General features: G+C 52.3%; 1 long non-coding RNA gene across 1 annotated transcript; it reads left to right on the plus strand.

Moving 5' to 3' along the window:
- The first annotated feature begins 1,699 nt into the window (after positions 1-1,699).
- On the plus strand, positions 1,700-8,007 carry LOC144584282 (uncharacterized). The gene is made up of 2 exons (XR_013538431.1): positions 1,700-1,990; positions 4,617-8,007. It is a non-coding gene; the product is annotated as an uncharacterized LOC144584282 (long non-coding RNA).
- The last annotated feature ends 4,904 nt before the right edge of the window (positions 8,008-12,911 follow it).

The following is a 12,911-nucleotide window of genomic DNA, read 5'->3' on the forward strand; positions in this document are numbered from 1 at the left end:
GCAGGAAGGCAGGAAGGCAGGAAGGGAGTTGATAATGAAGGAAGGAAGGAAGGAAGGAAGGAAGGAAGGAAGGAAGGAAGGAAGGAAGGAAGGAAGGCAGGAAGGCAGGAAGGCAGGAAGGCAGGAAGGGAGTTGATAATGAAGGGAAGGAAGGAAGGAAGGAAGGAAGGAAGGAAGGAAGGAAGGAAGGAAGGAAGGAAGGAAGAAGGAAGGAAGGAGTTGGTGATGGATGGGTGGGTAGGAGGAAGGAAGGAAGGAAGGAAGGAAGGAAGGAAGGAAAGGAAGGAAGGAAGGAAGGAAGGAAGGAAGGAGAGGTGCCTCCCCTTCGTCCTCCCAGCCAGGGTCACAAAGGAAGAACAAACGTGGGAAGGGAAGAGGTGAGGTTAGCAGAATATCCGTCCAGGTTGAGCAAAGGACGGAAGAGATTGGGAGTCAAGGAAGAATGACCGAGGAGGGCCCTTCCCTCGATCGTCTCCTGCCTCCCACAGCCAAGACGTGCATCTTCTTCAGCCAAAGCCAAGTATCTCCCTGGACCTCCAGCTATTTCTCCTGCCTACCTGGGGACCTACTGAAGGGTGCCAGCTTCCCCAGTGGAACCCCCCCCTTCCCTTTCAAGCCCGGCAGCAGAGGCCATTCTGTGCCAGGTGTTGGGGTCAAGGCCCCCCCACAGAGCGCCTCTTGCCGTGGAAGCCGAAACAAAGGCTGTTCCCAACACACACAAACCGGACCCCCTCCACTCACATGATGGGCAACTTGAGACCCAGCAGGGTAGAGGGAGATGGGAACTGCCCCTGCGCCCCCCCTCCACCTCGCCCACCTGCTCCTCCTCAGAGAACCCAAGGGGCTCCTTCGTTTAGCGGCCCTGTCGTTAATCATGCAAAGCAGAAGGAGTGGGGAGGCTGCTTTGGGTCTTCGCCCCTACCACCCCAGAATGAGCCACATTCTGCTGGGGAATCAGCAGAACCCCCACCCCACCCACCACCACCACCACGGGCCATGTCCAACTCCTGCCTTCGATGCCTGAACAAATTACTTCCAGCCAGCCAGCCAGCGCGGAGCAGCCGGGGCTCCCTGCAGGCTCACCCACTCGTTTCCCATCACAGGAGAGATTCGCAGGCTATTATAGGGGCTATTTGTCCTTCTCTGCGTGCAGCGTGGATCTTCCATTAGCAATAATAGCACCTCTGCACGATGGGTGAGAGGGGAGAAGCAGCCCTTGTGCCAGAACAGGGCAGGGCTGCTGCGCACTTTTCTCTCCAAGAGACAGACATAAATAGCCCTCTCGCCAAGGCAATGAGCTCTTGCTGGCTTAGCAATTCAGTGCTCTTAGCGGCAATGGGAGCATTTAATTAGGGACCATATTTTTTTTTCCCCGGCTCGCTCCTGCTGCTCTTTATTTGTGTGCGTGCTCTCTCTGAGAGACACGCACGCACGCAGGCAGCACAGCCCAATCCCAGCCATATGGTTCCTCCGGCGCTGGATCCCAGCCATCAGAGCAACATATGCCAGAACAATAGCAATGAAAGTTTTGTGCTTCTCTACTTGGAAGAGTTCAAAGCCATCAAACGCCCCAGTGCAGAAAAGCAGGAAGCGCCGGGAAAGAAGCAAAACCTGGATGAGGCCGAGAAGACTTGAAAGCCCGATGATGACAAACACACACACACACACACACACACACACACACACACACACACCACACACACACACACACCACACACACACACACACACACACACACACACACACACACACACACACACACACACACACAGAGAGAGAGAGAGAGAGAGAGAGAGAGAGAGAGAGAGAGAGAGAGAGAGAGAGAGAGAGAGAGAGAGAGAGAGAGAGAAAGAGAGAGAGAGAGGCTAGCAGCCTTCCCTGCGAGGGTGGCATTGGCCATTGCCCTGAGAATAATCTTGATTTTTTTTCTTTCTTTCCAGATCCCATCAAGTTAGGACTGACTTACAGCGACCCTAACAGGGCTTCTGAGGTAAGTGAGATGTTCCCAGCTCCACATGCTCCCAGACAGTTTCCATGGCTGAGCAGGGATTCGAACCCAGACCTCTCCAGAGTCCTAGTCCATCACTGCGCCACAGTGGGGGGCGAAGGCCGGGGGAAGTCCAGGGAGCGGTCTAGGGCCTGAGAGCCAGGCCAACCACCACCAAGCCCCTTTCCCTCAGCAAAGGCATCCCTGCCCCCCTTTACGCCCGGGGAGCGTTTTCCGGGACCCCGAGGATGAAGGAAAGGAGACCTCCTCTCCTCTGGCCTGGCGGAGCTTTTCCCTGACAAGCCGTGGGACGTGGTCGGCTTGGCCGGCCCGGCCAGTGCCCTGGACGCGCCCGGTGCTCCCTGAGGCGTCATGGCGTCTGTTCCTCCCGGGTGGTGGGATTTCCAGCCCCCCTCCACCCATCCTTTTCCTTCTTATGCTGTCTCGGGGGGGGGGGGAAGGGTTTTTTCCTTTTCCTTTCCTGGGTTGCGGATTGGGTGAGGGTTGCCGATGCCACGGCGAGGCCTTCACGCCTCCTCCTCCTCCTCCTCCACGCTGCGGTCCAGCTGCCACCCATCGGGCATGAGGTGCTATCCTTCCCGGGGCTGAGTCCACCTGCTGACAGGGAGCCACACCTTGCTGGCCTCTCGCAGACTCTGCTCCCTTACTCTGAAAGTGGTGGGGAAAGGGCTTCTTCCTCCCCCCCCCGCACCCCCACCCACCCATAACCCAAGATGTAAATTTCCTTTCCTCAGCTGGGGCTGCTCTACTCCATTCCCCATTTTGGTCCAAATCGTGATTCGGCATCCCTTACCGTCACCCCCCCCCCTTGCCTGCTTGAAGTGTGTGGGGGTGGGGGTGGGGGTGGGAGTGGGGGCTGCAAAGAGAGCTGAGTTTAAAGAGCAGGAGGCGAAGCGCTGCCAAGATCTCCCTGCTAATGAGCTCTCGGAGGGCTCCTGCCTTCACCTCCCTCCATCCTCTGCTCTTATTTACGATGGCAGCCGGCTGGTGGCGGCACCGTCAAGGGCCTCTTAGCTGTCGTTGGGGCTCCTCCTTGGTTCACAATTAGCGGGTGGCGATAATCTTCCCATGGAACAAAGAGCCTCCCCCCCTCCCCACACACACAGCCTGGCAGTCCAAGAGCGCCTTGATGCTGCCAGCAGGGGAAAAGCCCCTTCTTGGGGTCACCAAGGAACGTCAGAAGGGGCTGGAGAGCTCCTCACAGCCACAAGCCTTACCCAGAGGGGCGGGTGGGTTAACTTGGGTTAAGGAAGCTCTCCCTCTCCCCCCCCCGTCCCTCCCTCCCCACCCCCTTGGCATGGCTCTGTGACCGTCTTGGCCCAGTAGGAGCAGCAGCAGCAGCAGCGGCGGCGCATGAGGTCGAAGCAGGCCTGCGCTCCCCTGCTTGGGTGGGCCAAGGAGGCAGGCGAACGGGGAGGAAGAAGGTCGGATGCTTTTAGAGTCTTGGCCCCTGCGGGAAACAGTCGAGGGAGGGGGTGGGGCAGGTGGAGAGTCAGCCTTGGGCAGCAGCAGCAAGCCTTCAGTGGAAGAAGACCCCCCCCCCCCAGTGAGCCCCTGCCTTGCCCTGATCGCTGGCATTTGGCAGAAGGAAGAGCAGAAGCCATCAGCCCCGAACAACATGAACAACATCGCACACAGAAGGGAGCCTTTGCATCTGTCACAACAGCAATTTTCTTTGCAGTCGGATTCAAGCAAAGTGGTTGAAACAGGCATTTGCCTGTTTCTCTTTCTATCTTAGCAGAAATCGGGAGGCGGGAGGGGGGGGAGAGAATTATCCAACAGAAACTCATCCCCGGGGACTCCATTTGCAGTCTTGTTTCCCAACAGTGAAATCTTCCAGCGAGGCAGCTGACAGCTCTGAGCGAGCGTCTCCTGCAATGGGGGGTGGTGGGGGGTGGGGGTGGGGGGGGTGTTTTTATCTGAGAAGCTCCTGCAGCTGCTCAGCCTCTCCCAACAGGTGCCAGGACTCTGTGATAGCAAACAAGGAGACGGGGTTTGGGGGTGCAGGGTGGGGGTGGGGGGATCCTGTTGCACCCGGGCATCCTCCACCTTAGGATATCTCCGTTAAAATCTTTTGCTTTAGGCTATCTAAGGAAGGCCCCGGCTGGTGGTGGGTTGGGCAGTAGAAAAGGCCACTCTGGCGTGATTCACGGTGTGCCAAGGGATGGATCCTGGCTCACTCTGGAGGAAAATGGAAAAAGTGACACCTTTCCCTGTGCCCTGGTGTTACACCAGCGGAGGGGTGGGCCCCCAATGTCCACCAGCACGGAGCAGAGTTCTGGGCAGGCTGCAGTCCAGCATTCCCTGTGATCCTTTTGCCATTCCTTAGAGAAGTTCAAATTAATTGTGATTAAGCTAATTTCAAGGTAATTAACTTCAAAAGATTTCTTCCACTCCTCAAAATTCGAAGTGGCTGTTTATTAGGTACCAGAGAGGCCTGCTAGAAACTAACATAATTGAAATCTGCTGAAACTACTAATGAAATATGAATATTCCTTATCTAATTAAATGACATAATTAATGGCTTGTAATGGTAATCTTTCCACTGAGTGGGAGGGCTTTCGTGACTTCCCTCCTATTCATTCAGCTGCTGCTTTTCTCTCCTTAGAGCAGAAAAGTAGTACAAAGACCCGGGCGACATTCTTCTTGGTTCAAAGAGGACGGTGAAGGACGGCCACTGAGGAGGACCTGGGAATGTAGGACTTCCACATTTACCTTCCCTGAGCTGAGACGGACATTATCTTGGGTCAGGCCTCATGGTGTAGCAACAGGGAAGGAGAGCAGCATGAATGGTGGATTTAGAGAGAACTGCCAGGGTCCTATGGACACTCAGGAAGCCAGCGGGCAAGATCCAGATCCCACCACCGTTCCCTGACACTTGTGTGCAGAACAGGTGGGTGCGGCGTTTGTGTCTGAAGGCTCGGCCCCTTCCAGTCCCGGGCAGGGACAAACCTTTCTCTCTGCCACTCCCTGCCATGTGGTGTCGACTTCTCCACTTTCACCTGCCCATCTCTGGGATCCAGCAAGGATCTGAGCCTTCTTCCCAGGTCTGTGTGGAAATCCCAAGGTTTGGGATGCTGCTGACCTGCCCTGCCCCGGTGCCTCTCCCAACCGAGCCAGCGGAGAGAAGCAAGCATCTGATGGCAGGGCATGCTCCTGTCCTCTGGTGCTCCCCTGGGCAAGCTATGGGTGGCCTGAGCTATCCTGGTGGGTCTCCCCAGCCCAGTGCCAGGAATGAGTGCCTGCGCTGAGCTGCCTGGCTTGCAGCCAGCCCAGGCAAAAGGCTGTGCGCCTTTGGAATACAGTTTCGCGGGCATGAGACAGAAGGTGACACCTCTGGGCAGGACCTGCTCCGTTGCACCCATTGTGGGTCTGAGAGGCCCTTTGCCTGTCACTCCAAGTGGATCCAAACAGCCAGCTTGCACCTCCCTTCCTCCCTGGAAGCTGGAAACCCCCGACGGAAACTGTAGGAACAAGCAAGGCCCCCCATCTGGAAAAAAATACCCATTGGGATCAGCCGCAACACAGCCTGGCAGAGATGTGCCAGCTCAGAGCACTTTGGGCCAGCGATGCTGCCCAATCATCCCCTGAAAATGATTCTGTAAGTGGTCCAAGAATTCAAAAATTTAGCAGCTTCTGAAGAAAGCACTTTTCTGACAGATGAACATTTCCTTTAAGTCTCATCAGCTTGTAATAGATTAAAGGGAAACGGGCATTCATCAAAGGGAGAATTGTACTCCATTGTTAAACCAAATTGACTTGAGACAGATCTCGCAAATTCAGCTTGTCATAAAGGCAGCCGAGTTCCAGAATGGCGCCTGTGTGCCTTTTGGAGAGCAAAATGCCTGGGCGATCAAGGGCGTCACGTATTCCATCTAAAAGAATGTGCCTTAATGGGGGAAATGGTTTAATCTCAGCCAGCCGGTAATAGAGCTGACAGCCTCTTCTTCATCCTGGGTGGCTCCTCCAGGGTTTCCAGCTTCACCTCATGGGCAGGTGGCACCATGGGCAGCCGGAACCCCCAGGTTGTCCCCACCCGGGCAGATCTGGTTCCCTGATGGGTTGCTGCCTTGGAAGGAAGAAAAGGAAAAAGTTCACTCACAGCCTGGATCCCTCAGGCAGCGCTGGCTATGGCCCTTCCTTCCTTCCTTCCTTCCTTCCTTCCTTCCTTCCTTCCTTCCTTCCTTCCTTCCTTCCTTCCTTCCTTCCTTCCTTCCTTCCTTCCTTCCTTCCTTCCTTCCTTCCTTCTTCCTTCCTTCCTTCCTGCCTGCCTGCCTGCCTGCCTGCCTGCCTGCCTTCCTGCCTTCCTGCCTTCCTGCCTTCCTGCCTTCCTGCCTGCCTGCCTGCCTGCCTGCCTGCCTTCCTTCCTTCCTTCCTTCCTTCCTTCCTTCCTTCCTTCCTTCCTTCCTTCCTTCCTTCCTTCCTTCCTTCCTTCCTTCCTTCCTTCCTTCCTTCCTTCCTTCCTTCCTTCTTCCTTCCTTCCTTCCTTCCTTCCTTCCTGCCTGCCTGCCTTCCTGCCTGCCTTCCTGCCTTCCTGCCTTCCTGCCTTCCTGCCTTCCTTCCTTCCTTCCTTCCTTCCTTCCTTCCTTCCTTCCTTCCTTCCTTCCTTCCTTCCTTCCTTCCTTCCTTCCTTCCTTCCTTCCTTCCTGGTTCTCCTGCTGCTGCTCACTGTCCCTTTAATGATCTGGGTTGTCAGGAGGGCTCTCTCTGGGGTGTCTCAAAATTCTTCTGATGCTCAAATGAATAGGTAGTTTGGAGACTTCGGAAGTGAAATGCTTTCTGCCATTTAGGTGAAATGCAGGGGCAGGGAAATTCCTGCTGCTCCCTCAGAGGATCTGCCAATGAAGGGGAGTTCGGCTGCCAAGGGCCGTTGGAGGAAGGAGGTCCAAATGCCAGCCACCCCTTTGAAAGAGTCTCCTTGTAGTTCAGGGGCTGCACCCCTCGTGTGGCAGATGCAGATGCAGAAGGAAAGAGGAATGCTCCAGGACCAAAAGCTGGGCTGATCAGTCTCCCAGAAAAGCTGCTGGTCATCTGCCTCCAGGAATCCCACAGGCGGGACTTGACCTCTCCAGGATCATACTGCTTGTTGCTCCAATAACTGGCATTCAAAGGAACAGCATGGCACCACTGCTGAAAGATGGCTATAGCCATCATGGCCAGGTAGTCACTCCCTCCTCCATGAGAAAAATTGACAAAGCAGTGGGGCCCGACAGCCCGAAGGGAGGTGGAGAAGTGACCCGCACGGATTCCATCTAACGGATGGGGAAAATTTTGGTTCTAGACCCCCTCTCAGTGGCGGCTGCTGGGTGAGGTTTGGGGAGAGAAGGGGCTATGAAGCCACACATGGACAGCCTGCGGGAGCTTTCCACGGTGCTGAACATATTTTGGGGCTGAGGAGCAGCGCCTAGGAGAGCCCCTCCCGCACAGGACAGACTAAGGCTCAAAGCAAATCTCTCCTCCCCATTCGGGAAGACACGCCCTGGAATTCCTTGTGCCAAGGCTATTTCTGCTACTAAAAATGGGCCTGGAAACAGTCGGCAACATCTCACTTCTATCTTAATTGTCTAGCTAATTATTATTGCAAAACCCATCATATAGTATATTTATACTGCTGATAATGAGATATTTAGATTCAGTCACTCGAGTTAGCAAAGAGACATTTGCTAGATTGGTCTTCAACACTGTTTTTATTATTAAAAAAAGAATAAGCTTATTGACCTTCTTGGATGCTGAACGTGTCAAATTAACCCAGAGGGATCTTACACTAGCGTGCCACCCTTGTCCCGGGCTCCTCCAGGAGTGAGGTGCCACGTCAGACAAGGCCCTTCCGGATCACAAGGAAAAGCCAACCAAAGGGCTCCCGCCCCGGAGAGACTTTAGGCTGCTTGCATATCTTTTCCAAGTATCATTGTGTGCATTTGTGCCTGTGTGTGCAAACACACACACACACACACACACACACACACACACACACACACACACACACACACACACACACATTTGTAGGCTGAAGAAGGATGACAATGATCACCCTTTACCAGAAGTTTGTGAAGGAGCAGGAGGAGGACTGGAGTGGAGGTGGGGACTGAAAAAGAAGAGATGAAAATGTGGTATTATGAGGTGGGCTCTTTAGGTAAAGGTAAAGGTTCCCCTTGACAAATTGTCCAGTCATGTCCGACTCTAGGGCGCAGTGCTCATCCCCGTTTCCAAGCCGTAGAGCGAGCATTTGTCCGTAGACCATTTCTGTGGTCACATGGCCAGCGCAACTAGACATGGAACGCCATGATCTTCCCACTGTGGTGGCACCTATTTATCTACTTGCATTTGCATGCTTTCGAATGGCTAGGTTGTCAGGAGCTGGGACAAGCGATGGGGGCTTACTTGGTTGCATGGATTCGATCTTACGATGGCTGGTCTTCTGACCTTGCAGCACAGAGGCTTCTGCAGTTTAACTCGCAGTGCCACCACGTTGCTTTAAGTTGTCCCAAATGCTTAGAAGCAGAGGCAAAACTGCTTCAGGCCAGCTGGCTGTGGAAAGGGGTATATTAGTTTGGGTTCTACCCCCTAGAGCAGCAAAAAACAAACAAAAAAAACATAAACATACCCCCCCCAAAAAACCCCCACAAAACAACCCAAGCCTGCTCCATCAGCCAAGGGACAGCCCTTCCCAGAGCTGAGATGGTTATCATAGCAAGGTCCAGTCTTCTCCTTCTCTCCAGGCTACACATGCACCCTGATCCCTCCACTGCTTTGACCCCCCCCCCGGCTGCTTCCGTGTGGACACGTTCCTGCTTTTGGGTCTCTTTCTTCAGCTGTGATGCTCAAAGGAAGACACAGTGTTCCAGCTGAGGTCTAGTCGAGGCAGCAGAGATTCATCTTCTTAGGGTTCCTTGAGCTGCTGCAAGAGCTCAGAGTCCTAGATAAACATTAGAAGGGAGAATAAAGAGGTGACTCACGAGCCAGCCTTCGTCAGATAATTGAAGAGTGCATGGGTACCTGGCGGAGCACATGTCTTTTCGGTTGCTCTAAGGCAAAAGGGTGAATGACAGGAAAAGAGCATTTGAGTCATCGTGAGGATAAATGTCTTGATGGAAAGACACCAGCTGACCGTAGAAGAGCCGGTGGCTCTCCTTGACTAAGTGCTGCTGAAGCTGTCCTTCAAGGGGAGGGTGAAGCAGAGAGGAGCTGCCCTGCCACCCTCTTGGGACAGCGAGGGGTGGATGTCCTGCAGCTACAGGCCCCTGGCCCAGCTGGCCATTGAGATCCTTGCCAACTGTTATCATCAAAGCATGGAACCCTTCCTTTCCAGGGTGCCTCTTCCAGAAAGCGGCCGGCAGGTGGCAGTGCTGCCATTCACATGGCAGAAGAAACCCCAGCGGGTAGTTGCTCCCCATCCTGCCTTTCCAAGAGAGTTGATGTCTGGCCTCTGAAGTCCCCCCAGGCTGACTCCAGGAGAAGGGTTTGGGGCAAGAATTCTATTGCTTTTCCTTTGGAATAATTTACCCAAAGATATACATTTTGTTCATGTCTGTTTTGTAAGCCTGACTCATTTTGGAGTGCTGGTACCTCAAACATTGACCCATGCATTCTGGAACAGTGGTCTAGCCACTTTCCCCCAAAGGCCCTGTGGGTTAGGGACCTTGAGAGGTGGCTGGAGGACAGCAAAGTAATTTGAGCTTGGCCGAAGGTTTTGAGAGCTGCAGTCCAATTCATAGAAATCATAGAAAAGTGAAGTTGGAAGGGGCCTGCAAGGTCATCAAGTCCAACTCCCTGCTCAGCACAGGAATCCATGTCAAAACATATCTGCCAGGTGATTATCCAAGTTTTTCTAGAATGCCTCCAGTGTTTTAGCCACCTACTTGCTACAGTAGGTGGCTAAAAGGGTGGCATACAAGGTCCCTTCCTGGGCAGAACAGGGGAGGGACCTCCGGATGTGTTGGCCAGAGGGAAGACAAGGCGATGCGCACCTTCCAAGGATGTCTGTCGCCCCCGGATCCTCTGTAACACAAATGGCTGCCCAAACATCCCTCTTTTGCTTTGTTTTCTGGATAAATTCCAGATCCAAAGCACATCCCCCGTAGATGGGCTCTTCACCTGCCTGACCCAGCAGGTACTGAACAGGCCCCTTCAGAAAGGAGGGGGCGGGATGGGGAGCCCTTTCCCACCCACGGACTTCCTAGTTAGAACACCGTTCTGTCAATCCCCTGGGACCTATACCCATTTCGCAGTTGGTTCTCATAGAGCCCTGCCCTGCAGGGGCACCAGCTCGCTTTTTGGGGTCACCTGAATCTCCTTCTGCTCCGAAACCCCCTCTCCATTGACACGTGTTCATTTCTAACAAGACCTTACTGTGACTCAGGAACAAATGGCTTTGGCAAGACAGCTCATCACAGAAGGGAAAAAAGTGGCCCCTGATACCTCTCTCTCCCCCCTTTTTTTGTAAGTGACATACTCAAAAAGAGACCCTGAAAGGAAGCCCCCTTGGGAGTAGATATTCTGGGCCGAGCTTCGTGTAGCAGGACCAAGAGCTGCAGAAAGCTCTGGAGGGCGCGCGTGGCGGGGGGGGTCCCCTTAGGAGGCTTTCGTGCACTTAGGCATTAATAGAAAGAAAAAAAAAGAATGAACGGGAATAAAGGGAGCCATGATTTGAGTAGAAGGAAAGAAGGGAAAACACACACACACACCCAACACTGCAAAAGCTGTTATAAAAGTTCTTTTAAATTAAATTAGGGCAAACACAATTGGATTAGGCATTGGAGTGCACTGCTCTGAAGCCGAGTTTTTCACTCTGTCTTTCTTCAGGCGCGGTGCCAGCTCAGGCGTTCCTTTGCCTTTTGTTGCAAAGTCTCAGGAAACGCTCTGTCCCTCTGGCCCAGCGATGCCTCCTCAGGCTGGAGGATCCCAATTTGATTCCCAGTGGCCCCCCCTCCAGGAAGGGACAGGGAAGGATCCCCCTTTGGGGCCACGGGGCACGGGGGGGGGAACCCTTTTTGGGGGAAACCGTTTCCCTCTCCCGGCAGCTTTTCTTCTGCCTTGTGGCCTTCTGCCTCCTTCCCTTTTCTCCATTCTGCTGAGATCCTCTCGGTGATCCTCTTTAGTGATGGAGGGCGTCTGAAGACGCTCCCCCCCACTTATTTACGGACCCCTGGGAGTGAGCATATGGAACCTGCTAGAAGACGATGGATGAGTGAGTGAGCGTCCTTGGAAGTGGGGCTTGACATTTTTCTGGAAAGGCAACCGAAGCCCCCACAGGCACCTCCTTCCAGCTTCTGCCAAGCAGGACGGCGTGCTTTCGAGCAAATGCTGCACGCACTCTGCGATGAGGGGGTGGAGTGGATCCAGGGGTTGCACATCTAAAGGACGGGCACGTTCTGATTAGCAGCCACAGTGCTGTGAACTAATAGCCCCCTCCCCCTCGACTGGCTGCCGTGGTCTCTCTGCATCCTCAGAACATCTGGGGGAAATGGAACTTCACAGCTACCGTGCATTACTCTGAGTTGCATCCTTGCGTGTGAAAATATTTTCTGGTGGCTTGGTCTTGAATGAGTATTAAGTCCCAATTAGCTTTACCCAAAAAAACAAAACAAAAACAAAACAAAAAACCACGCACACACAGAGAGAAAAATCTGTGCTGAAAAGAAAAACAAGCTTTGCACAAGAAGAGGTGATGGGCGCCTTCCCCTGCTTTTCTGCAATCCTGCTGGAAACAGAAAGGCCAGCCGATTCTGCACCAGAGAACTGAGGTCAAGCCTCCCCCCCCCGAGTAATAAAGCAATAGCAATGATTTAGGGTAGTAATTATTTGCAGACATAAATTCCCTGATCAAGTACATTCTTCACAGCTAATGAACAAACATCTGCAACTAATTGTCATGCTAGTGAAAGGGGGTACTTGGAAGATAAACTGAACAGCTAAGTTATCTGTCTAAAACTATAAACATGCACCCATTCTTTTAAAAAAGTAACCCCAGATCAGTCTCTGGCTGGTGACTTTATCTCTTCTTTCTTTCTTTCTTACTAACCAATAGGCATATATGATATTAATTCATTTAGTGGATTCATACAGCAGCCACCATTACACACACACACACACAAATCAAATTTCAGTCACTTACCATGTCTGTGTTCAGATATTGTTTTGCCTCCGCTGATATAATTTATTCAGGAAAAATCCACACCCGAAACTCCCATGTCGTTTTGCAGAGGAAACCAAGTGTCTGCCACTAGTTATATCTATGCTTTGTTCCCAAACAGGTGAAAAAAAAGCTAAAAGAAAAATAGTCCCAAAAGATTATGTACTGGCAAAACTGACGACAACAACAACGTGCCATTTTTTCATGAACCGTGTTGCTGAGAAGCAGAATTGGCACCTTGTGGATGTTGTCTGACCTCAAGGCAGGCCCCGGAGTTTTCAGTGGGTTGGAGAGAGGCCACATCAACTGACCCTCCCCCTCCTGGAACCCCCACGGGGCTCAGTAAATACCCTGACATTCATTTAAAAACCATTGACAAAGATTGCACATGTAATTCAAGACCTACAGATATTTTCTGGGAAGAAAATTAATTGCAGTAAAAGAGTGCTTATTCTATTGTAAGCATTTATATATAGAAAGAGAAGAAAAAATTGTGTTCAGCAGATGTATGGAAATTAAAACTCTTGGTTATTGATCAAGAGATTTACACTTTCCTAAATGTATATTCTAAGCCCAATTTTTTTTAATTGAGTGTCAGAAACTGGCAAAAGAATGGGTCAGGTTTTTTATTCATACAGAAAAAAGAAGAAAAGAAAAAGGCAGGAAAAAATAATGAAGGCAATTCAAGTAGAAATACATAAGTATACTGTAAAAAAAAAAAGAGCAAAAAGCAAAGGGTGATAGTCTTGGCTGTGACTATGAAGCCTGCCT

This window comes from Pogona vitticeps, chromosome 9 (genome assembly GCF_051106095.1).
Source record: "Pogona vitticeps strain Pit_001003342236 chromosome 9, PviZW2.1, whole genome shotgun sequence".
Classification (NCBI taxonomy): Eukaryota; Metazoa; Chordata; class Lepidosauria; order Squamata; family Agamidae; genus Pogona; species Pogona vitticeps.